The 27,762-nt window shown below is 33.1% G+C and overlaps 1 non-coding gene and 1 pseudogene across 1 annotated transcript; one reads left to right on the top strand and one right to left on the bottom strand.

Moving 5' to 3' along the window:
- Positions 1-5,164: 5,164 nt before the first annotated feature.
- Positions 5,165-5,320, bottom strand: LOC145269938 (U2 spliceosomal RNA; annotated as a pseudogene).
- A 21,477-nt stretch (positions 5,321-26,797) lies between these two features.
- On the top strand, positions 26,798-26,998 carry LOC145269903 (U2 spliceosomal RNA). The gene has a single exon (XR_013865288.1). It is a non-coding gene; the product is annotated as a U2 spliceosomal RNA (small nuclear RNA).
- Positions 26,999-27,762: the final 764 nt, after the last annotated feature.

Genomic DNA, 27,762 nt, shown 5'->3' with positions numbered 1-27,762 from the left:
AACGTACTTAAATATTAAAAAAAAAAAAAAGGTTTTTGAAATAATTTATTTATTTATTGTCTAACTAAGATTTAGGATGATTTTATAAGAGAATATGCAAAAATATTATAATATAAGTACCTGAATTTCAAATAATTCCACTAATTCATATAGGTAACTAGATATTTCGCGTCAATGTAGAGTCTAGATCGACTCTGTTTACGTTTGCGTTTTATAAGAAGAAAACTATGGAAGACAAAACAGGCCAAAAAAACTTATTTTTCAGTGATGAAAATGTCAATGTATTATTAAGCTGAGGCTGGCCAGTACCAGATGGGTGACCATTTGTATGAGTTTGGTTTTTAATGTGTATGTGTGTGGGGGCCAGGTTCCCCAAAATGGGGGGGGGGATTTAAAGCAGAATAAAAAAAAATTATTTCAGCGCGTTTGGTCCACCGTAGTCGAAAGGTGGCAAACGTTTTCAAAGGGATCGAAAAAAATGATGCTATTTTTCACACAAAGGGCACAATATTTATCGAATTTTTTTTTTGTATCGATTCTTCAAAGCATGCCCTGTTTAATAATGGTCATGCATTATTCGGCTCGCTAAAAAAAAAAATTGTTAATTTACTTATCAAAAATTTTAAAATGGCTTTTTTCGTATAAATATTAAAAAAATTTTTTTTTTGTTTTGCTTAACTTAAATTAATTATTTTACTTAACATATTCACCGAATTCCACACTTCAAAACTCAAAAGCGGGATAATTAAGCACAATCGAAGTTCTGATATTCAGACGTCAAAATAAGGTATGCAAACAATTTTTTTTTTTTAAATCTATAATTCTATCCCTTACAACAACACAAAATGTTTTGTTCAGTTTCAGATGATTTTAAGCATATTTGTTCCCACTTCAAAACAAGGGGGGGGTTTGTAAGCAAAAATATATATATATATAAATATCGTTTATGAAAAATAAGTACACTGTTATAAAGTTCATTCTTCTCCTAATAATCGCTGAAAATTTTGTATTGATCGGATAATTACCTCATTTTTGGTAGATTTTTAAATAGACGGTCCGTCAAAAAGTACTGACCTGCCCCCCCCCAGTTTTGGCGGTGCCTATACTTAACATATTCACCGAATTTCATACTTCCAAACTCAAAAGCGGGATAATTAAACACAATCGAAGTTTTGGTATTCAGACATCAAAATAAGGTATGCAAACAAGTTTTTTTTTTTTTTATCTATAATCCCGTCCCTTACAACAACATAATGTTTTGTTCAGTTTCAGATGATTATTTTAAGCATATTTGGAACACCCTCAAAACAAGGGGGGTGTTTTGTAAGCAAAAAATATATATATATATATAAATATTGTTTATGAAAAATAAGTGCACTGTTATAAAGTTCATTCTTCGCTTAATAATCGCTGAAAATTTCGTATTGATTGGATAATTACCTGATTTTTTGGTAGATTTTTAAACAGACGGTCCGTCAGAAAGTACCTACCTGTCCCCCCCCCAGTTTTGGCGGTACCTTCGATCTTTATTAGAGATAGATGGACAGACAGATAGATGGTAAGAGAGAGAGAGAGAGAGAGAAAGAAAGAGAGAAAGAGGGAGAGAGATACGATTTTTTCGAAGTTTTTTCTGACATATTAAAATATATATTTTGTGTGATAATGGAACAACAACAGCAGCAGCAGCAACAACAATAATAACAACAACAACAAGAGTAGCAACAACAACAACAACAACAACAACAACAAGAACAACAACAATAATAATAACAATAACAACAACAATAATAATAACAATAACAACAACAACAACAATAATAATAACAATAACAAGAACAACAACAACAACAATAATAATAATAACAATAACAAGAGCAACAGCAACAACAACAGTAATAATAACAATAACAACAAGAGCAACAACAACAACAACAATAATAACAAGCGGAACCTGTGGAAATTCCACAGCAGCATTTTTCATATGTAATAAATTCTTGTATATGGTACTAATTATGTCAATACTTTTTCATCATTTGTAACTCACCATTTCGCACACCTTACTAAAATAATAACTGATATATTATATAGGCTGATTATTTCATTACAAACACACACATCAATTAACTCACATTTCATCATTTTTTCATTCTTAGATATGTTACTAATTTCGACAATATTTGCTTTTATATTTTTAAGCAACGTTATCGCCCAACCTTACTAAAATAATTACTTTGATATATTTGCTGGGATGCTTATTTCATTTCAAACAAACCAATCAATTAACGTCCATTTCATCATCTTTCATAATTCTTGGATATGTTACTAATTTTGACAATCATTTTTCATAATTTGTACCCACATTATCTCCCCCCTCCTTAATAAAATAATAACTTTGAGATATTGTCTGGGCTGATTTTTTTCATTACAACACACTAATCAATTAACTCACATTTCATCATTTTTCATAATTCTTGGATATATTACTAATTTTGACAATCATTTTTTATCATTTAAACCGACGCCATCACCCCTCCCCCTTACTTAAATAATAACTTTGATATATTGTCTGGTCTGATTATTTCATTGCAAACACATTATTGCATTAAATCACATATCATTTTTCATAATTCTTGGATATGTTACTAATTTCGACGATCATTTTTAATAATAATTAAAACCATCCTTACCGCCCTCTCTTACTAACATAATAACTTTGATGTATTCTGGACTGATTATTTTATTATAAACACACCAATCAATCAACTAACATTTCATCATTTTTCGTAATTCTTGGATATGTTACTAATTTCGACAATAATTTTTCATAATTTTAGCCCTCCTTATTGCCTTTCCCCTTACTTAAATAATAATATTGATGTATTGTCTGGGCTGATTATTTTATTATATACCCACCGATCAGTTAACTCACATTTCACCATTTTTCGTTATACTTGGATATCTTACTAATTTCAACAATATTTTTTATAATGTAAACCATCCTCATCGGCCTCTCTTACTAAAACATAACTGATATATTGTCTGGGCTGATTATTTCATAAAAAGCACAACTACTTATTAATTTACATTTCATAATTTATCATAATTCTTGGATATGTTACTAATTTCGACAATTACTTTTTATATATTTTGCTCACATTAATAAACCCAAACTACTAAAATAATAACTTTGATATATTTTCTGGGCTGATTATTTTATATCAAACACACTAATCAATTAACTCACATTTCGTCATTTTTCATAACTCTTGGATATGTTACAAATTTCGACAATAATTTTCATCATTTAAACCCATATCATCGCCCCCTTACTAAAATAATAACTTTGATATATTGTCTGATCTGATTATTTCATTGCAAACACACTAATTCATTAAATTACATATTAATATTTTTCACAATTCTTGGATATGTTACTAATTTCGACAATAATATCTCATAAATGTAACACACCTTATAGCCTTCTCCTTACTAAAATAACAACTTTGATATATTTGCTGGGCTGCTTTTTTCATTACAAACACATTAATCAAATAACTCACATTTCATCATTTTTCATAATTCTTGGATATGTTACAAATTTCGGCAACCATTTTTATAATTAAAAACCCACATTATGCCCCCCCCACCTACTAATATAAGGACTTTGATATATTGTCTGGGACTATTATTTCATTACAAACACACCAATCAAATAACTCACATTTTATCATTTTTCATAATTCTTGGATATGTTACTAATTTCGACAATGATTTTCATGAATTAAACCCACTATATCGCCCCCCCCCCTTACTTAAATAATAACGGTGATATATTGCGTGGGGTTATTATTTAATTACAAACACAGCAATCAATTCCGGGTTTACTCATAGTATACATGTTCCACGTATCTTATCCAATCCCGGGTGACGCCGCATATTCTGCTAGTATATCTTTCACCTATCTAATTTGATCCTGGGCAATGCTGGGTATTCTGCTACTATATGTTTTCCACTTATTTCATTCAATACTGGGCGACGCTTTCTGCTAGTATATATTTGCGCTTATCACATTCAATCCCGGGTCTGACTTCATGTCCGCCACCCCACTGTTAAAAAATATACATGAAATAAAGTAATGTTTTAATCGTAAACTGTTTCAGTCATTTCCGGGACTGACTTCATATCCCCCAACCCACTGCTAAAAATATACATGAAATAATGTAATGTCTAAATAGTAAACTGTTTCAGCCATTTCCGGGACAACTTCATATCCTGCACCCACTGTTAAAAATATACATTAAATAAAGTAATGTTTAAATCGTAAACTTTTTCAGCCATTTCCGGGACCGACTTCTTATCTTCCATCCTACTGTTAAAAATATACATTAAATAATGTCCAAAACGTAAATGGTGGCATCCATTTCCGGGACCGACTTTATATTCGCCACGCCACTGTTAAAAATATACATTGAATAAAGTAATGTTTAATGCATAAATGGTTTCACCCGTTTCCGGGATTGATTTCATATCCCCTACCCCACTGTTAAAAATATGCATGAAATAAAGTAATGTTTAAATTGTAAATGGTTTAAGTAATTTCCGAGACTGACTTTATATCCCCCGCCCCACTGTTTAAAATATACTTGAAATAAAGTAATGTTTAAATCATAAACTGTTTCAGCAGCTTTTCGAAAGTAATACATAAAAACATTAACACGGTTAGAGATTAGGCAACCATTGCTTCAACATGAATTTCTGAGTGTAGTATCAGTCTCAGCATTCCAGTGACTTAAATTCCCCCCCTGTTTTTGGTCTTGGTTAATGGAGGAGAAATCCTTTCATTACTGATACAATTTTTATTTTTGTTATTGATCAGAGTACCCCTTTTGGGGAGCTGGTTTCCCCCCAAAATTTTTAACCGACCTCATGTCCAACTCCGTCTTTGTGGGGAGGCAAGTAAACAAAAAAAATATAATCAGAAGGGACATTTCCAGTGCATTTTATAATTAATCAGAAGTGACATTTCCAGTGCATTTTATAATTAATCAGAAGTGACATTTCCAGGGCATTTTGTAATTAAACCAAAAATTACTTTTCCCAGTTACTTTTGTAATATTAAAACTTTGTTACCTTAAACGTAGTACCTATTCACAATGTCTCCCTAGTGGACAGATTTAGACACCAGGGTTGTTTTTAACGTGGAGAAAAATTTTCTTAGTCGCAAAGGATTTCTCCTCCACTAAGAGAGAAGAAATTGAAATGTAACATCTGAAGTACAGATATTACACTTTGATCTTAGCCAAAAGGCCAAGAAAGACAAATCATTTTTATTAGCTTTGCCTCAACAGCGACACCATTTTTTTTTTTTGTTTTTTTTTTTTGTTTTTTGGGGGTGTCAAGTTTTATTTGGAATATTCCACTTTTCTTTTTTAGGGATGCACAGCATGATAACGGACGGAGCGATAAGCGTAATAATATAATAATAATCATAGAAGAAACCTTTTTTCTATGGAGAAAACAAACGCACGGAAATTGCGCATCGTAAATAACATGACGTCATTAATGGGAGCGGCTGCGCAGCAATGGACGCAGATCGCAAACGTCAAAGAAAAATTTCGAAGTTTCAATTAATGGTAAATGTGACTGGCCAGGCGCAAAGAAGCAGAAATGACCATAATCATATGACGCGTTTCGAAAATGAGAACTGAGTGATCCATCTTGAAATATGTATTACTATTAATATCAATACCAACGGATGTGTCTAATCTCTATCCTTGTATTAAACCAGTGTTCTTCTGTAATGTCATAGAATTACGTCAGTGAATAATAATAATTCTTTAATAATAACTAATTAGTGATTTTATGATTATTATTATCATTTTTAATAACATAAAAAAAATGATCGTCCACTTTTTATTTAGAGTGGATGATTTCTTCCTGAATTTATTTCACATTGCGGGGTGGTTGTCAGACTTGCTATTTCTTTTCTGGTGTAAATTTTCCGAATGCTTTTGTTTTTCAATAGAATACTGAATTGAACTAATCGGGAGTTGAAAAAAAAAAGAAAGAATATAAAACCAACCTGTTTTATCCATAAATATTAATTCAACTAATATATAAACAGTTCAGATGAACTTGTCTCCCCATGACGGTCAAGTTAGACACAAGGTATTTTTCTGTGTATTTAATTCTGGATAAAATAAAATTTGCACTAGCCAAGAAGGATTTCTACTTCTGATTAACAATAGAACATGTGTTGAATTTAACCCCAGAAAATGTTACTTGGAAGCGCAGCATAATTAACCATCCGTCAAGGCAAGTTTTAGGCCGACATGCAAACATACATACATACATTTATATATTGGTAGCTCAAATTTTCGACCCAAACCAATTAAAAAAGCTTGCTCTATCTCTGAATACACTTTATGTAAAATTTCAAATGGTTAGACCAGAAATTGTCTGAGTAATTTGGTAGAGACCGCAGAGGTCAAATCTTTTTACTTTGATCCCTATTATCACCCCTCAACAGTTATTGTTTTGGGCTCAAATCAAGTTATTAAGTTAAATCCCGGTCCAAGGAAACTACATCTAAAATTTCAAGTGTTTGGACCCAACATTGTCGGAGGAGTTTGGTAGAGTTCTCAAAGATCAAAGCGTTGAAATTTTACCCCTTAACAGCCAAATTTCTGGCCGAAAACTGATCACAAAGGTTTTCCCAAATCTCAGTACCCTGTATATGAAATTTCGAGTCTGTAGACTTAAAATTGACAGAGTTATTGCATAGGGAAATGTACAGACAGACACGCAGACACGTTCACTTTTATAGATATATACTAGCATGGTTGCCCGGCGTTGCCCGGGTGCTTGGAGGTGTATGCTGAGCAAAAAAAAAACCCCCAAAACGGTGAATTTTTTTAATTTGACCTCTATTATGACCCCTTAACATTTATTGTTTTGAGCTCAAATCAAGTTATTAAGTTATATCCATGTCCAAGGAATCTATATCTAAAATTGTTTTGACCCCAAATTGTCGGAGGAGTTTGGTAGAGTTCTCACAGGTCAAATCGTTGAACTTTGACCCCTTAACAGATAGATAGATTGAACACCTTCCCTTCTTTTCAAAAAATTAATATATTTTTTGTACTTGAGAGTCGTCACTTATCAAGACTGAAGGCCACTCGAGGATAAGGGTTAATGAATGTATAGTAATAGTGTAGTAATTGTTAATTGTTGTCGATTGGGTAGAATTTGATTATTGATGAGGACGGTTCAACTTTTTTACATTGGATTTTAAAGTTACTATCTTGTATGCTACAGGTGCGCAGTTCTGGGAAAGAAACTTTGTTCATGGAATCTGTGTTTAAATTTAGGCACAGTTAGAGTCGGGGAAATCGTATATAGTGGTTGTAGCTAGTCGAGTGTTTTTTGTGAAAGTTTGGTAAAGGAGAACCATAGATTGGAATTGAGCTCTTGCCATGAAGATAACGATAAAGCAGAGAAAGACTTGCTACGTCTCTTTTGTGGGAAAGACGTTGCAGGGAAGAGAAAAGGAAATCACCTACTAGGTTTCAAAGTCTGTTTTGAACTCTATAAAGGCTGAATAGAGCGCCCTGAGCAGCTCCTGCCCATATGTGGTAGAAATACTCCATTTTAGGGCGTACTTGACTCTTATACAGATAAAGGATTGCATCAGCAGTGAGATACCTGCTGGAGCGGTAGAGTGATCCAATCATTTTTCCAGCAATCTTGGCAACAGATTTGATGCATGTGTTCCATTTCAGATGAGGAGTGAAGGTCAGTCCTAGAAGCTTGTCAAGACATGGAGCTTCCTCAAGACGATAGACATTCATTTCAATTTGGATGTGATGGGGGTCAGAGCAATTATGATGAAGCTTGGTTTTGGCTGCATCAAAATTAACCAGCCACCCTTTTCCCCATTGCACCACGCTCTCAAGATAAGAAGAGAGGAAATAAAAAAGATCTTGGTCATTGGTGACCTTTGAAGTATTTCCAGATTGTGGTGTCGTCTGCATAAATGTCCATGAATGATCTAAGAATGTTTCTGATTTCTGCTCATCAACGACTACTCTTATAAGCCTATTAGAGAGAAAGGATTTAATAATTGAGAGTATATTTCCAGCTATTCCATAGCTAGCGATTTTGTGAAGTAGAAATACTCTATCAAATTCTTTTGATATGCAAAGAGCTCTAGAAACGAAGACCTTGTTGAGAGATTCACTAGTCCTATGTGATCTAAGTTAGTACATCAGCTGTAGATATCACAGAATGGAAACTATATTGCATGTCACTGAGCCGGTTATTTTGCTGAGGTGGTTGACCACTTCTATGTTCATCACATTTTCTAACAACTTACTCATAATGCACAGGAGACTGGTTGGTCTGTACTGAGATGGAGATGATCGATCTCTTGCATTTTTAATAGGGGGTAGACTGAAGAATTTTTTCAGGGTGTTGGGAAGCATTTCTCCTTAATGCAACGTTTGAACAGTTTTGTAAGTATGGGAGCAAGTTCCCGTTGAGCATTATGACTGGAATGGCATTTAAGGCCAGTTGCTTTACTGGGATCAAGATTTTTAATAAGAATGGCAACATTACGTACAGATAATTATATGCCACATAATGTGTTTTTAGTTACAGGAGGGAATATGGGGATAGACAGCCCTGATCGCAAAGGGTAGAATTTGTTGCAACGTTTTTGGTAAAGAGTTCTGCTTTGTCAGATACTGACGAAATTACGTCAGGTTCATTGGCATGCAATATGATTTCCATCCTGCAAGATAAACAGCTGAGGTACTAACAGTTTTTTTTTTTTTTTTTTTTTTTTTTTTTTTTACATGGGGGTCACCACTTATCAAGGCACAGGAGCCACTCGGGGATAAGGGTTATTGTGTGTACAGTAATCAATGGGATAGTATCGTAGTAATAGTTAGTATTGGGGATTTGATAAGATGTCATTACGTAAGGGGGCGGATCATCAGGAATTTGTTTGTGTTGGACTTGAAGACATCCAAGTTGAATTCGGCGGGGAAACAGGCAAGCGGCAGAGAGTTATATCACACAGGATTAATGTATCTCTTGCCAGGGGCTTTGGTTCCAGAGCATTAGCTCTTGGCATATCGAATAACTTTTGATAGAGTATGGCATAAAGATCTACTTTACAAAATCGTCAGTTATGGAATGGCTGTAAATGTTCTCCACTTCTGCTTTAATTTCTGTTATTCGCCAACACTGATGGGAACTAAACCGCTTCTCAGCTTCTTTAAACTTGACATATTTGAGTATACGAATCTTTTGCATTCTTTATTACTCTTTTGCAATGGTTGCTAGCAGTCCTAATGGTGGCTTTAGTTTTGCAACATCTATTACACTGGAAGCAATGAAAATAGTGGTTTCTGTGCGCAACGGCAGCGGCACATTCTGCGGTGAAGCACAGCTGTTGGGCTTTTGCCTGGACATATCTCAATTTCTTTCCATTCTTTTTTACTTCATTTTTTTAAAGGCTAAGTTATGTTACATTTAATAGTTATGTTACATTTAATAGTTCCCTCAGGGGTCCATCCTGGGTCTAACTCTCTTCCTGATCTACATCAATGATCTCCCAAAACACATACTTAAATCATTCGTTGACATCTATGCTGATGACACGACCAATGGCAACACATCAAAGGCCGTAAATGACAAAGTTCTCTCTAATTCTCTCTCCTCTGATCTTGAGCAGGTGGTACAATGGGGGGAGAGGTGGCTGGTCACTTTTAATACATCCAAAACCAAGCTTCTATCTTTACATCATCAACGCACTGATCCCCATCTGCCATCAATTGAAATGGATGGCTCTCGTCTTGGAGAGGCTCCATGTTTTGACAAGCTTCTGGGTTTGACCTTTACTCCTGATCTAAAATGGAACACGTACATCAAATCTGTTGACAGGTACGCTGGGAAAATGGTGGGATCCTTCTACCGCTCCAGAAGATATCTCACTACTGATGCAATTCTCTATCTTTATAAAAGCCAAGTATGTTCAAGGATGGAGTACTGCTGCCACATCTGGGCAGGAGCTGCTAAAAACAGTCTATCCTGCCTTGACAGAGTACAAATTTAGTGGGGGGTGCCCTTTTCTCTTCCCTGCAACCTCTCTCCCACAGAAGAGACGTTGCAAGCCTGTCTTTGTTTTATCGCTATTTCCATGGCAGGTGCTCGTCTGAGCTCCAATCTCTGGTCCCCCCTTGCCAATCTTTCACGAGAAACACCCATCTGGCTGAAACTACTGTCAATAATTTTCCCCACTCTTTATCTGTGCCTAAATCCAAATGTAGATTCCATGAGCAAAGCTTCTTTCTTAGAACTGCACGCCAGTGGAACTCTCTGCCGCCTGCCTGTTTCCCACCTGACTACAACTTGGACGTCTTCAAGTCCAACATAAACAAACTCCTGACAAACCGCCCCCTTAAGTAAGACACTATCAAAATCCTCAATATTAATGATTACTACAATACTATCTCATTAATTACTGTACATGCATCCCTGAGTGGCCTTCGGGCCTTGATAAGTGGTGACTCCCATGTAAAAAAAAAGTTACATTTAATAGTTATGCTACATTTAATAGTTATGCTACATTTAATAGTTATGCTACATTTAATAGTTATGCTACATTTAATAGTTATGCTACATTTAATAGTTATGCTACATTTAATACCTACAGTATTTTTGTTTACAATAAGAAATTTGCATTAATGAAACTATAATATTTATACATATTTTACGACCGGGAAACCTCGTGCAGCCTGCTTGTATATATATAGTATGCTGCTAGTATATATATATAGTATTTATAACAAAATTATTGGCTACATATGTGCACACATGTTTCTGCTGTGAATTCTTTAGAAACGCAGCATCATTAGAACAGGTCCTTACAATCTAACCAGATTGTAAATAGTCATTCTTTTATTTATAAAATGTCTTTCTGTTATTTGAAAAGGAATTAAAACTATATACTGGATAAAGGAATTAAGAATTAATAACATTGAATACACATTGAAGCCTGGCCAATGCAACCTTTACACTTTAAAATCATGTCATAATATCTAAATAAAACCTTCTAAACAAAAGAGAGGAGGTAATTCAAAATTGTTTGCACAGATATATGTTTGCATATATCTTGTATCGACTGAAACCTGATTAGAGCAATAATGACAAAAAAACAAACTAAAACTAAATAAAAGATACCCCCTGAGAGAAAATATAAAATAAGAGAATTAAATTACATATATATAAGAATTAAGAAGGTATATCTTGGAGTCACGGATTGCGCGTTTAAGGAAAGATACAGAAATCATGTTGTATCCTTCAAAAATGAACCGGAGATGGAAACTAATAGAGAGGGTGTTAATGATAGAAGGGTGGATGATACAAGAATCAAAATAGAAATAAATAGAGGAATACAACGGCATTAGGTGATATGGTCAGGGAGCTTCATAGAAGCAAAAAAGATTTTGAATTGAAATGATCAATAGTAGATAGGGGTAATAAGTATAGACCTGGGACATCAAAAAGGTGCAATCTGTGTTTATTGGAAGCCTTCTACATAGTGAATTCTAAAGAATAAATATTAAATAAAAGGGTGGATGCTATACAGGGATGTCTTCACAGAAATAGATTTTTGCTATTACGTAGCTTAGGTAAAAAAGCATTTTGGGAAAAATAAAGGTTCTTAAGTGCAAGAGTTAATTAATATAGAGTTAAATAGCGAAGAATGATGTAAGTTAGTTGTGATGAATAATTCAAATCTAGCAAAACTTGATTCTAATATTCTACACTAGAAACACATTTTTAGAAATAAAGACCATGGATTACTAGATAAGAAATTTAGATTTATAATAAGGATTAACCAAGATTAACAATATTGTCTCAAAACCGGGAAACTTTTTTAGTCATATTGATGGCGAAATAGTTGAGACCATTTCCACCTAGATAACATAATTAGCAATAGGAAAAAATAGTAATTAAAGAATTGTGAATTGATTGATACTGTTTTTAGATCACTAAAACATGAAAAATCATAGCTTGTTAAATATTACTCTAGTTCTAACCGATTAAATAAAAAAAACAAAAAAAACAAGGTGAACCCCCACTTTCATTGAAGCAAAACGTACACAGAGCTAAAAATTAGTTTTATTATTAGAAGACTTATTAATGGGATATGTATTATTATTGGATAAGTATTTTAGAACTTAATTCCTGAATTGTTATTTTGTATTAAAGCCACGCATAACCCCAGCAAATTATGGTTGGATGGCAAACGTAGGTTAAATCTATAGTAATAAAATTAATATCATGGTTAAGATATGCTTTAAACACTTATATTTTGAATAGGTTAGCCTAGCTTTAATTGGATCGGTTTAATTAATAAATAAATTATACATGCATATTAGGAATTTACCAAACTAGAAACATCGAACGGCCTTAGTTATTTCCCCTTCATTGTTATGAATACTTATTAGGATTTTCGTAACTTCAACTGAATCTTAAAAATTCCGAACATACAGAATTATCTCCCTTCTACTTCTAAAATATCCGATAATCGTAAATCTTAATAAGAGAGAACGAAAGAAAATAAAAAATAAAAAAATAAAAAATTAGATCTATATAAGTTTTCTTTATAAACATAAGTTTTCTGAATCTGCATATAAGTTTTCTTAATCTGCATATAAGTTTTCTTAATCTGCATATAAGTTTTCTTAATCTGCATATAAGTTTTCTTAATCTGCATATAAGTTTTCTTAATCTGCATATAAGTTTTCTTAATCTGCATATAAGTTTTCTTAATCTGCATATAAGTTTTCTTAATCTGCATATAAGTTTTCTTAATCTGCATATAAGTTTTCTTAATCTGCATATAAGTTTTCTTAATCTGCATATAAGTTTTCTTAATCTGCATATAAGTTTTCTTAATCTGCATATAAGTTTTCTTAATCTGCATATAAGTTTCCTTTATCCACATAAGTTTCCTTTATCCACATAAGTTTCCTTTATCCACATAAGTTTCCTTTATCCACATAAGTTTCCTTTATCCACATAAGTTTTTTTAATCTGCATAACTTTTCGTAATCTACATAACTTTTCGTAATCTAAATACGTACAAAAACTTCTTTTTCATTTTCTTCTATTCTATAATGCTTTTTCCCTAAAAAATAAAATAAAAACAATCACTATAAACCTTCTCTATCCCACAAACTAATTTTGTGTGACCCACAAAGCTAATTCCATATGAAATCAGCCATAAAAACTCGAAAATTTCACCTATCCATCTTTTCCCAATAAGCAATCTTCAAAATGTAAGCATCAATTTCCAAATTGTTGCAGTTATAAAAGTTTGAAATAGATTATTAGTAAATTACATTTTTGTGCAAAGAATCAATTCTAGACTATTTAAACTGTTAAAATTAATACAAGGAAACAAAACCAAAAAAAAAAATCACACTTAGAACCTCTAAAAGTCAAATTTTGGGTTATCCTATGTTTGCCTAAAATATGAGTGTGGGACTACCAAGCCTCCAAAAGTATGTGGCTCTATTGAAAAATGTAAATGGTTTTCTTAGGTTCTACTCAGTTTTAACTTTCGTCTAAAAATTAACTCTTGTTCTTTCTGCATTAGCTTACAAGTTGACTTGAAACGGACATTGTTTTTGATGTTGCAATGATAGTCTTGCTATGTTCACTGGAGGATAAATAAACCCTAAATCAAATGTTTGACAAAATTCATTTTTCATTTTGCTTTCGATAATTTAATGCATAGACATAAAGTTACAAGTTATTTATAAGGTATATTATAACATGTTTGCAAAACATCAACTCAACAGCTGTTTATGAATGAAGTTTTGCAAATATGACAAGTGTTTAGCATCCTATCTGAACAACTGTTTTAAGAATTAATTTTTTGTTAATTTGTTTTATGTATCTATATATATATATATCTATATCTCATATATATATATATATTATATATATATATATATATATAGACGCTTACAAATTTCAATTAAAATGCTATTTTTGAGTTAACTACATCAATTTATAAAAGCTATAGATCGTATAATATAATGATATATATGTATTTTTTCATGTTATATATCGTTCAGCCTCATTAATATTAAAATTTGTGATCATTTGAGAATTGCAGGTGCTATATGCGCTCTCCACTTATCTCGACATTATTTCCAGTTATTCTAAACTTCTCTTTGCCACTGGACTCAAGCAGTGCAAATTCAGGAGAGGTGTGATTGGAGATTGGACAACTCGTGCCTCATAATTACATGTGTCGCTACCTTTACAGGGAGTATCCATTATCTTTCAAGACTCACTGGGGGCTCTATGTATATTGTAAGAGTTCACACTTGTACTAAGACAGCCTTTTTGAACAACTCCTTTTATGATATGTTTGATGGTTTGAGATCTGGTGCAGGTCAAGGAAGAAACAGCAACAATCTTTACTTATATGTCAGGGTTTTTTTTTGTTAATTCAGAGTTGAAATTATTTTTAAAAAGTTATCAGATTAATCAATGTAGCAAAATAGAATTTAAAAAAAATGAAATGTTTATAAAGTTTTAAGAATATTTTTTTTTTTTTTACACAGAGATTGTTTTTTTTTTTTACCACAGTAAAATTGTCTAAAAATATATCCAAATTTAAAAACATGAAACATTTATAGAGGTTTAAGAATAATTTGTTTGTTTTTTTACACAAAAATAGTTTTTTTTCACGTTAAGATTGTATAAACATATATCAAAATATATTTTTTATTTGCCAATGAAGCAAAATATAATTTTAAAAACATGAAATATTTGTAGAGGTTTAAAATATTTTTTTCTACAGAAAGATGGTATAAAAATGTAGCAAAATATAATTTTAATTTGCACACACTTTTAGAAAAGGAAGAGTTATTAACCCCTGTTCTTTGGCTGATAAGTGACATCTGTCGACCATTCTTTAAACTAAAATACACACATTGGCCTAATGTCACTGACATGCAGAAGTGCCAATGATTTAAGTTTGAAAGAAATGCCAGAACATGCATTTCACTTTAATAATATGTGTGACTGAAATAGGAATTAACTAATAAAATCTGTGATATTGACAATCACTGTGTATATAATTTCTGTTTTGTTTTTGGTCCCCCGACAAAAGGAGGGTGGACCTGTAAATTCACCCTTGTCTGTTTGTCTGCCCGCACTTTTCTCAATAATTACGCCTTGGAATTTTTTGAAATTTTGCACAAACATTAAACATGATATGAGTAAAAAAGTAACAGAACGGATTTTCCGGGAATACTCTGCTTTCTCCCCTAAGAGTGCCTTTCAGGTTAAAATGGCTAAAATTGACATTTTGTTGCTAATTAAAAAATTTTAGATTTTTATGAAACTTTCTGAAAAGTTGTAACCGATTTCTATATAATTTTGCTTGTCTATACTTCGCGATAACTCATGGGTGTATCCTAGGGTCTCTTTTAGGGCCAATAAAAAAACTCCATTTTTGGGACTATTTTACCATATTTGTCTAAAATTTTCTGTGTATGTCTATTTAGGCCTTGGGGATTTTTGAGGCTAAATACAGGGGGGGGGGACTTAGTCATTTTTTTTTGCATGGTGCAGAACTCAAATTTACATATGTTAAAGCCTAAAACTACACCGTTTGTTCATTTTCACCAAGATTTGATGTCCCCTGGGGACTTTGGGGGCTAATGGCGGCGGTGGGGGGGGGGGCAAATGCTGAACGATCATTTTCTTTGCCTCGTTCACTGTGCACTCACGGGGGACCATGCTGTTAGAATTTTTTTTTTTTTTTTTTTTTTTTTTATTTCTAACGCGCCTCTCTTTTCTTGGTTCCTTGTTATCCGAACAACTTGGTTAATTTTGGGTAAGAATAACACAATAAAATTCTTGTATTTAAAATAACGTATATTTACAAGTAAAGGTTAAAGTTTCCAAAACAGTTGTTCTGGAGGAGTTTCTGTTTGTTGCAGAAAAAGAGAGTAATTTCTGAGAAGTGCTCGCTGTTAATCTTTTTTTTTTTTTCTTTTTTATTGTTGCAAGCAACTCCAAGTAATAGTGGGTAATTTGCATAAGTGGCTTTATGCAAATTACCTTACAAAGTTTGAGTACAAATAATTCTAACACACTCCCTCCAAGAAGATTGCAATACGTTTACTGCAATAAAAACAGGAGAGATGTCTCTGAAATATATATAAAGAGTTTATGAAAAAATAATTTGCCGTTTTATTTTTCTATATCTTTGTTTAAAATTTTTTTTTTTTTACATTGTTGGATTGTTGATTTTTTTTTTTTGTTATCAACCTTTTTAGGTCATTCAATGCCAAGAACAATTTTTTTTTTTTTTTTTAAATAGGAAAGTTAAATTTGTTTAATTATTACAGATAATCAATATTATCTTTCATCATTTGATAGAATTTGGCAGAGGCTTTGCGTTTGGGTCTAGTCCTGAGTTGATTGGACACCTCTTCATTACTATTACTATTGCCTAATTGCAGTGTTTTATCATTAAGTCCTTCACTAGAATCATTTTGGAAAGGCTTACTGATAGGTTCTTCCATTCGAGTATTACCTTGGGGACATGATATTTCCATAGGGTATAGGTTAGAAATGGAGTGATACTCTATTGCCCCATTACCTTGCTTCAGTTTAACAGCTCGTATTTTATTGTCAAACCCTATTACATTTTCTAAAACCTTACCCAGCATCCAGAAGGGTCTCGATTTAGTCGTGGATTTGATCAATACGATATCCCCTACTTTTATTCTATTTTCCCATTTATTTTGGTAAATATTCCTGCCATGTTCTCTTAAACTTAGCAAATAGTTTTCATACCATAATAATTTAAATTTTAATATTATTTCTTCTTGAAAATTTAAAGTTTTATTTAATGAGTTTGAGTCAGGTTCTTCCTGCCAAACCTCTTCCTCTTCAGATTTTAGAACTAAAGAGGAATTCACATATATTCTCAAAAAGAAATTAGGAGTTATAATTTCAAGATTAGGAGAGCTTAATCTATAAGTTAAAGGTCTAGAATTTATAGCCAACTTAATATTTGACAATGTTGTTAAAAGTTCAAAATAGCTAAGTCTAGATCTTCCTATGACCTTGAATAGACAACCCTTAAGAACTCTTATCAATCTCTCCCAAGCCGAACCAACCCACGCAGAATATAAAGGGATTTTGATATGTCGGATATCTAATTTCTCTAGTTCTTCCTGAAACGTCTTTGACTGTAGAGAACTTTCAAGAATACAACCTGCCTTTTTAAAGGTTTTAGCGTTATCACTGTATAAAAATTGAGGTACAGAATACATGTTGCAAAATCTCTGAAAGGCCAGCATAAAATTTCGGGTGGACATATCGGGTAACAGTTCAAAATGGACTGCCCTTATGTTAAGGCAAGTAAATATTAAAACAAACATTTTTACTGTACTTCCACCCACTTCATTCTTTACTCACAAATGACCTGTGTAGTCGATTCCCACATGATTGAAAGGCTTCACTAAATTGACATGATGTCTAAGCATATCCACAACTTTAGGATATTTATAAGCCAAAGCATTATACTTTTTGCAGGTTGAACAATTATTTATTTCTGCCTTTACAACAGTCAAACCTTGGGGAATCCACACACCTTGCTCTCGCAAATAATTTAATGTGGTACCTATTCCCATGTGTTGCACCTTAGCATGGCAATAGTTAATGAATAAGGACGTAAATTTATTCCTTTTAGGCAATAACACAGGGTTATATACTTCATAGTTGAAATATAGGCATTTGCTTATCCTCCCTTGAGATCTCAAAATTCCATCAGAGTCTATGAATAAATTTAAATTTGAAACCAAAGTGGGGACATTTTTATTACTTTTGTCCTGTGATTTCAAAAAGTCAATCTCCTTGAAGAAATGCTCATTCTGTATTAACCTTATCCAGTACATTTTTGCTTTCTTCAATGGATTAACACCATTTTTTTCTTACAAAACGGTTTGAACAATAAACTTGTTATTCTCAATAATTTATTGTAATCAGAATATTTTTCAATGTCCAAAATAGCAGTTTCTGTTTTAATTATTTGATTACAATTAACATTTACTGTTCCCTTATGGTCAGGTGAAATACTCATTAAAGGGTATTTAGGCCAATTTTTAAATTCGTTGGTAAGCCAACTTGGTCCTTCCAACCATAATTTTCTATTTCTTAAATATTTATCGTAAGATATTCCCCTAGTTAACATATCAGCCGGATTTTGATCTGTATGAACAGTGAAACATTATTGGTAGTTCAAATTCATCCTGAAGAGCTTTTATTAATCCATTTACTTCGGATATTCTATTTTTAACAAATTTAGATTTTACTTTACTTTCTTTTGTGATTAACCAATTTAAAACTACTTGAGCATCCACGCATATATTAATAAATTGAAACTGAATATTTTCATAAGTTTCAATTAATGTTGGAAGAGACATTTTAATGCCAGTATTACTCCCATTAGTTCCAAAGTAGGGACACTAAGTTCATTACCTTTCCTTAACGGGGACAATTTAGATTTAGCAAATAAAAACGAACTTGTTTTTTCGTTTGAGCAGGCATATATTACGAACCCATAAGCTTCTGTTGAACTATCACAGAATATATGTAAGCCATAAGGTCCATTATCATTAATTGCAGCTCTTGGAAAAGACAACTCTGGCAACATTTCGAAATCTCTAGTTATTATTTTCATTTCATCACTTATTTCTTTAGGCACCTTTTCATCCCAATTTATATTTAATTTCCAAATTTTTCTCATTAATACCCTGCCTCTTATGCTTACAGGCAAGGTAAAATTTAGGGGGTCATACACTTTGGAAATCTGTGAAAGTACTAGACGCTTTGTGTAAGCTTCCTTTAACGTAAAAGGTGCTAAGCTTAAACTATCCTTCTCAGTGTTGTATCTATATCCCAACACTTTTTCATCCTGACAGCCATGTTCTACCAATCTACCTTCAGCCTTCATTAGGTTTCTTAATTCATCAGAATTGGAATTCCAAGATCGTAAGGTGAAGCCTCTTTTCTGCATTCTAACAAAACATTTTTTATACAAATCTTGCATTTCATTTATATTTTTGCCAGTTACTACCAAGTTGTCCACATAAAAGTTATTGCCCAATATTTTGCTGCATTTATCCTGAGGATAAGACTCAACATGATGGTTCATTACATAATGGAGTATAAAAGGCGATGATGTATAGCCAAATACTATCGTTTTATATCTATAACAAATAAGTTTCTTTTCTCAAAAAAAAAAAAAAAAAAAAAAAAAAAAACTATTTTTGTGGTATTCACTACTTAGTTTTATCATTAAGAAGGCCTGTTTAATATCTCCTAACATCACATATTTGTTGCTTCTGAAGTAAAGCAACAACTTCAATAAAGAACCCATTAAATCTATACCCGTATAGGCTGCTTCATTAATTGAAGGTAATTCCTTGTTTGTCTTTAACGAACAATTAAAGACGGGCCTTATTTTCGTTGTCACTTGTTCCGCAGTTTTTAAAACGGGTCTGTGGGGAATCCACGTATATTTATAGTAATTTGAAGGATTAACTTCTATTTGTTCGATGATTCCATCTTCTAGTTGTTTGCTGAAGATTGCATCGTATTTTTTAGTTAATCCTCTTTTATTTAAAAAGTTCATTGTTCGGTCTAACACCTTGAGAGCTATGAAATGGTTTGATGGAACTTTTTCGATCCTATCAGGATACCAGGGCAATTCTATATAATAATGCCCATCGATCCGTTTTATTCCTTCCCTAAATTTACTTATTAGCTTGTTGTCCAAGGAAAGATTCTTGATCATTGAGCCTTATTCCCATAGATTCAAGACTAAAGAGATTTTCTAAGCCGTTGTCTACTTCACTGTCGGATAAAATATTCTCTAAGGGATTGAAATACGATTTAAGGGGATTCATTATTAGGTTAATTACTGTTTTATTTTTTTTTTATTGGTTTTAATTGAGTGTTAAGCAAGTCATTTCTCTCGGCTGAACTGATAAAATTGAAAATGTTTCCAATAGGAGCTACCTTATCATCTATGATAAAGTTATAACCACCCCCTATCTTTTTTATAGAAAAGGAAAGATATTGAATTATGTCTATCCCCATGAGCATATCTATTTCAATAGTGTCGTGTTCTTTATTTAAGTAAAAGGACTCATCAAGCAGATTTACACCCTGTAATTTTAATTTATTAATTACATCTTTCATTCCGTGCATCGTGTAATTTATATTCATGCTTTCGTCTACCAATAGCGGAACAAAAAACATTCTATTCTTTAATTTTACACCAGTAGACATTTGTTTAAATTTCTTAACTTGCCGTCCTAAATAACTATGTATCTCATGCTCTGATGAGAACAACTCATTATAATTTGGGGATAATGCTAGAGCAGCTTCTTTTGTTATAAAAGATCTTTGGCTGCCACAATCTATTAAGCACCTAACTTGTCTTTGCTTATGACCACATTTTAAATTTAGGGTCATAGTAGGTAACATATTACAAGTGTCCGTATTTTTCAAGGCGTAACACAAGTTTGTTTGAACAGCCTTTTGCGTAGGACACAAAGAAGTTACATCTTTTTTTTTTACATGTGAGACACGGAAACTTTAAGAACCCCTTTTTTCCATAGCATTCTGATTCATTGTGACCTGAACCAGCACATCTGGTGCACAAGGACAGTTCTAAGATTCTTGCTAGTTTAGCCTCATAATTAGGATAAGCTTCACACTTTCCGAAGTAGTGTCCTTCCGAGGAACATAGCTTACACACGGATTTTTTTTATAGCTTGTACTTTGAAATTTTGTACCGTTGGTACTTTATCTTTTGGGTTTATCTTAAAACTACGTTTAAAGTCATAGCTACTGAAATTTTTTTTATCCTTAGCAATATTTTTTATAGTTAAAGTCCGAGTTAGAGTTTTTAAAATATCCCTATAGTTATCAAATATTTGCTTTAAGTTGGGATAATTATTATTAACTTTATTAATTAATTCTTTAACAACTACTTTGGGAAGTTTAGTCATAATAATGTGACTAATTAGAATATTTTCAGAAGAACCCTCTTCCAAAAAATCAATTTCATATTGTTTTAGCTCATACAAGTAGGCCCTTATTTCTGATATATAATATTTAACATTCAAATATTCTGGACTATATTCCTCACCAGGTTTAGCTTTTAATATGTTTTTTAATGTTTCGTCGATAATATATGCTTTATCTAAAAACTCTTCTTTCAATAAATCTAAAGCAATTTTATAATTCGTATCGGTTATTGACAAATGTCTTATTTGTTTTAAGGCATAATCCTTCAAGTAACCGACCAAATAAGACAGTTTAACTGAGTCTGACAATTTCCTTCTAGAATCAATCACATTGTTAAATTGAATTAAAAAATTATGAAAGGCGAACTTGTCCTTTTCATTTCCCGAAAAAGTGCTGCAATTCAAAGGAGGAGGTTTTCCCTCACTTGAAGTTTCTTCAATAGACAACGTTGAAGGAGTCTTGTCATCTTTACTGGTTATATAGTCCTCGTATTTGTCTGTACTCACTAAGATAAAAACCATTATATTCGGCTTGACTATCTAATTCATTATTCAAGGCTTCTTCGTCTTTAATACTATAATCAACCCTTTGTGAAAAGGTATTAATTACCTCATTCCAATAATTGATTTTGGACACTTCATCAATGGCTTTTAACTTTTTTTTTTTTACACAGGGAAGTATTCAGGGTAGAATTGTTATACATGGTCTCCAGGCTATTAAAGTACATTGTTACTTTTTTTATGTGTAGCCTGGTATCGTTTAAAAGACAGTAATTTTTCTCGTATCATATCCTCGGGTTTTTCTTCTCCCAGAAGGTTTTTAAGAGTTCCCTCCATGGTGACGTCTTCCTTAATAGCCATTTATTTTAGTAGGTATGAATAAGTACCGAAATTTGAATACAAGTGCAAAGAAATAATTTTGTTTTTAATCCACGCGGGTAGAGTTTCGTCAAAACTTTTTTTTTTTTTTTTTTACAAGTGCAATGAAATAATTTTAATATCCACGCGGGTAGAGTTTTTGTACGTTTTGAGCGTCCCAAATTCACGTTTTATAAAACTCGAATAAGTATGTTCCATAAAAGTTTTTTGAATATGTCATAGTATACCGTTAGTTTGGATCCAGAATAATAATTTCTCTCTTGTGGAGTATCCATCCTTGAGGTAACTTGAGGTAACATCACTTGGAGAAGGTTCATTCCTTGTTGGTTATCCATATTAAATGTTATGGACGCGAATACCACGATGTTAACTGTTTTGGAAATATGTTATAAATTTTTTTTTATTTCTAACGCGCCTCTCTTTTCTTGGTTCCTTGTTATCCGAACAACTTGGTTAATTTTGAGAAAGAATAACACAATAAAATTCTTGTATTTAAAATAACGTATATTTACAAGTAAAGGTTTAAAGTTTCCAAAACAGTTGTTCTGGAGGAGTTTCTGTTTGTTGCAGAAAAAGAGAGTAATTTCTGAGAAGTGCTCGCTGTTAATCTTTTTTTTTTTCTTTTTTATTGTTGCAAGCAACTCCAAGTAATAGTGGGTAATTTGCATAAGTGGCTTTATGCAAATTACCTTACAAAGTTTGAGTACAAATAATTCTAACAATGCTTCACTTTTTTTTCTTTTTACATTGACAAGTCGAGGTTTTGGTCTGTATAACCTTCTCAAAGCAAATTAATAATGGAATAACTCCCAAATGTGTACCAGTGCTATTGAATCAGATGTATACCAAACTTATTACCTAGTAATAAACCAAAACATCCTGTAATATATAACATATCTTACTCTTTATAAAGTGATTTTTATTTTATTTTTCCTTTATTAAGCCATGGTCATAAAACCATTAGCAATACACAAAGCTAATTTGGAATGCATACATTTTTGGAATATCACAGGAAAAGCCTGGCAAAGTAAATTCCAGAATTTACCACAAACCGAGATTTATTTTCTCCTACATAAGAAGATAGGACTTTATCTACACACAAAAAAGTAAATGAAATCAACATATTTACACGCATGAACGTAACGAATATAGTAACATATTTACACGCATGAACGTAACGAATATAGTAACATATTTACACGCATGAACGTAACGAATATAGTAATATATTTACACGCATGAACGTAACGAATATAGTAACATATTTACACGCATGAACGTAACGAATAGAGTAACATATTTACACGCATGAACGTAACGAATATAGTAACATATTTACATGCATGAACGTAACGAATATAGTAACATATTTACACGCATGGACGTAACGAATAGAGTAACATATTTACACGCATGAACGTAACGAATATAGTAACATATTTACATGCATGAACGTTACGAATATAGTAACATATTTACACGCATGAACGTAACGAATATAGTAACATATTTACACGCATGAACGTAACGAATATAGTAACATATTTACACGCATGAACGTAACGAATAGAGTAACATATTTACATGCATGAACGTAACGAATATAGTAACATATTTATACGCATGAACGTAACGAATATAGTAATATATTTACACGCATGAACGTAACGAATAGAGTAACATATTTACACGCATGAACGTAACGAATATAGTAACATATTTACATGCATGAACGTAACGAATATAGTAACATATTTACACGCATGAACGTAACGAATATAGTAATATATTTACACGCATGAACGTAACGAATAGAGTAACATATTTACACGCATGGACGTAACGAATATAGTAACATATTTACACGCATGAACGTAACGAATATAGTAACATATTTACACGCATGAACGTAACGAATATAGTAATATATTTACATGCATGGACGTAACGAATATAGTAACATATTTACACGCATGAACGTAACGAATATAGTAATATATTTACACGCATGAACGTAACGAATATAGTAACATATTTACACGCATGAACGTAACGAATATAGTAACATATTTACATGCATGGACGTAACGAATATAGTAACATATTTACACGCATGAACGTAACGAATATAGTAACATATTTACACGCATGAACGTAACGAATATAGTAATATATTTACACGCATGAACGTAACGAATAGAGTAACATATTTACACGCATGGACGTAACGAATATAGTAACATATTTACACGCATGAACGTAACGAATATAGTAACATATTTACACGCATGAACGTAACGAATAGAGTAACATATTTACACGCATCAACGTAATGAATATTCTTCTATAAATAGATAGGTATACGTGCACAAAATATAAGAAAATAGAAATTCCTTCCACCTCTAAAAAACATGGTTAAATTCTCATTCGGCCAAGCAAAACGGGCTCCGAACCATTGTGCCTAAAACGTTAAGTACTAATTTTTGAAATTCATCTTAATGCCTAACAAATGCATTTCATGCTGCCTCGTTTAATTGTTTTTCTCTTGTTTTATTTATTTATATTTATTTGTGTCTTTATTTTTTTTTTTTTTGTTTTGCAAGATGAAATTCGTCACCTTCCCTCGTATGGCAAAACACTGTTTCACCCCCTGCTATATTCCAAGTAAACTAGCAATAAAAAAAAGGCTGGTAAAATAAATTCCAGAATTTACCACAAACTGGGATTTATTTTCTCTTTCATTAAAAGATAGGACTTTATTTAAGTAATATACTTAATATCTACTATTACTATAAGTTCCCTTGTATTGAAAATGTTGCTTCCTTGCTAGCTATATCAAACCGCTGAATATAGTTTGTCTTACTTTCAATTATATTTGTACCTGAAATGCTACGTCGCTAGGACTATTACTGAATAGATACACAATGTTTTGTGCCTGACCTAATTGACTGTATTTAACTATGAATGCCGATGCGCCATGTACTAATAGTTTCTCTCATTACGGTACAAACACACCTGCTGGATTGCTACGTATATCCAATATATGCTTTACCTCCAAGACGACTGTCTCTGTCTGATTTGCATGTTAAATTAAAAAAAAATTTTTTTTCTCTAACTAAACTTTACTTGAAACTCTAAATTCTAATAATTAATTCTACTGTATTCTGTAAGTTTAATCCTCTCCTGAAAACTAACAATCTGCTCTAATCCCTAAGCTGCCACTAACACTCATACATTACACACGCCTTAAAGTGGGGTCCTTAGCTTTCAGCCCTTAACCTTCGCATGCTGACCGATTGGAAGTTATTATCACTAAACATCTATACATTTCTACCTCTAAGGCATGCATCAGTTTATTCTTATCCAAGTAGATACTTACTAACTACAGTTTGTACTTAGATTTACAGCTATCTATATTACATAGCAATAGCTGTCCTTTCCTTAGCTTTACATGTTAAATACAAAAACTTAACCTCTGTAATGCAAAATATAAATATTTGTTACAATAACAGAAGCCTGTTCTTGTAAGTGAGTAAATATGAAATAGGATAGGCTAGGATTCGAACTTGCGAAGCTAGATTTGGAATTGAGAATTCCAATCATAAGTTAAAATAAATACAGAATGTTATTGAAAATAAGGAATGTGGAATTGCCATTGTTTAGCTCACACTTTAGATATCTGTTTATTAAAAAAAGGAATGTAATGATGAAATTTGTTTTTGTTATAAAAATGAAAAATAAAATAAGGAATTTAAAAACGGACAATGGAAAATGTTATTTGTGAAGTGAGTTATGAAAATTAGGTTAGAGGGTCAGCTTTGTAAGAAACATGTGGATAACAATGCATGCTTAAACACGTGAGTTGTAGTCACATTGGCCAAACATACGTGTGATTTCTGAATATAGGAAAGAGTTCGAAGTTAGTCGGAGGAGAAGCGAGATTAGTCAGATCAGAGAAGCAGAGAGGTTCAGACCGATTCTCGGTTAGAGTCAAGGCACCCTCTGGAAGCATGTAACAACTTTGAATCCCTGAAATACAAAATCATGTCCGACCGGTCGAAGAAGAAATAAACGTATCATCATGTGGTTTTGTATCTGCGTCTTCGTGTTGTTATTCAACAGAAAAGGTATTGTCCATTTATGTAATATGAACTTTCTGCTTATAAAAATGTACAACTATAAAATGTAAATGTCAAACGCACTCTCGGTCAATCTATAAAGATATTCATAAATCACTTCTAGTTAAATTACAGGCTTGGTTCTCTTGTAAGTAACATGTACACTGTCTATTTTATATATACAAAACTGCCTCTCTCTTTATATATACCCTGTTTATGTCTCCAATATGCTATCTCCACAAACATGAACATTCTAAGATATATGAACACTCAACACATGAACACTCCTAAGACTGTCTCTATCATTCTAAGACACTTCCTAATACGAACAGTCAACACCAAAAGAATAATACATACGTCATCTTCAAAAATAAAACCCACCACGTAATATATTATACATGCAATGAAATAAGATTTATAGCTAAGCAAAGGTTAGATCAATAAACGGTTTTTAAATTATATAAACTTGATAATTAGTAAAATATAAAATATACATAAACACACACATTTATAGATTTGAGAGTTATCTAGCGTGTGTTCTTTTGTGTGTTACATCCGGGTCGTTTAATTGTTATGAAATTCCAAAAAAAAAAAAAAAAAACAATGAAACAATTTGGTGTCGCTGTTGAGGTAAAGCTAATAAAAATGATTTGTTCTTTTTGGCCTTTTGGCCAAGATCAAAGTGTAGTATCTGTTCTCTCAGCTACGAAATTTGATCCACCACCGGGCTTTCGGGCTAAGTTAAGGTGTTTTTTCATACTAACTTTTGTTAGCAAGGACCGACCCCCTCCTTTGGGGAGTCAGGACCTAAAGGACCGACTCCACATTTGTGGGAGCTTGGACCCGAAAACCGATCCCCTCTTTTGGGAGACTGGAATCTCGGGACCAACACCACTAGCTGGTAGTTGAGACCTGCCTTTGTTGTTTTTTGCATGTTTTTCTTCGTTCCGGTCTCTTCCCTCTAGAGACAGGGGATCGTCTACTTTCTCACCACTTAATTGCCTGAGCAGCACTCTGACCTGCCAGGCCAAAACTGAGTCTATTTTCGCTGCTCTCCCGTTGGATCGAGCAGACAGGGTTCTCTTTCTCGCTTCCGTTGGGTAGTTAGTGGGTAGGGTGACGTGGGGGTAGGGCGGGTACTTCGTTTCTGCTCCCCTCTGTGGGCAGAGATGTCTATCCCGTCTCTCTCTTAATTGCGCCACAGCACTCTGACCCACTAGCACCCACTTCGTCTTTCTTCTCTGCCCTCCCCCCTCGTGGGGGGATTCGAGCTGCTAACCCGACATCCCCGTGAGGGGAAGTCAAAAACACTAATCTCTTCTGAGCCCGCTCCTCCCCCTCCAGCCCCTCTGTTCCCCTGGGTTTTCTTTTCTCCCCGCTACACTTTGGTCTACGTCAGCGGCCAGTGCTGCCACCACGATGCCAGGCAGGAGGGGTACATCACCCCAAATGTGCAACACCACCCCTCGCAGAGGACTCCCCATGTGAGGGAGCAAGTGCACCTTCCGACGACACGGAACCTGCAAGCAAGATAGGGCCGCAGCCCGCGGCGACCTTGGGACAGAAGGGAGGGGTAGGGCCGCAGCCCGCGACGACCCCCGGAATACCACCTACAA

The sequence above is a fragment of the Euprymna scolopes genome, chromosome 45, assembly GCF_053919585.1.
Source record: "Euprymna scolopes isolate OS-2025 chromosome 45, ASM5391958v1, whole genome shotgun sequence".
Taxonomy (NCBI): Eukaryota; Metazoa; Mollusca; class Cephalopoda; order Sepiida; family Sepiolidae; genus Euprymna; species Euprymna scolopes.
This window is presented reverse-complemented; position numbering and strand designations above follow the sequence as displayed.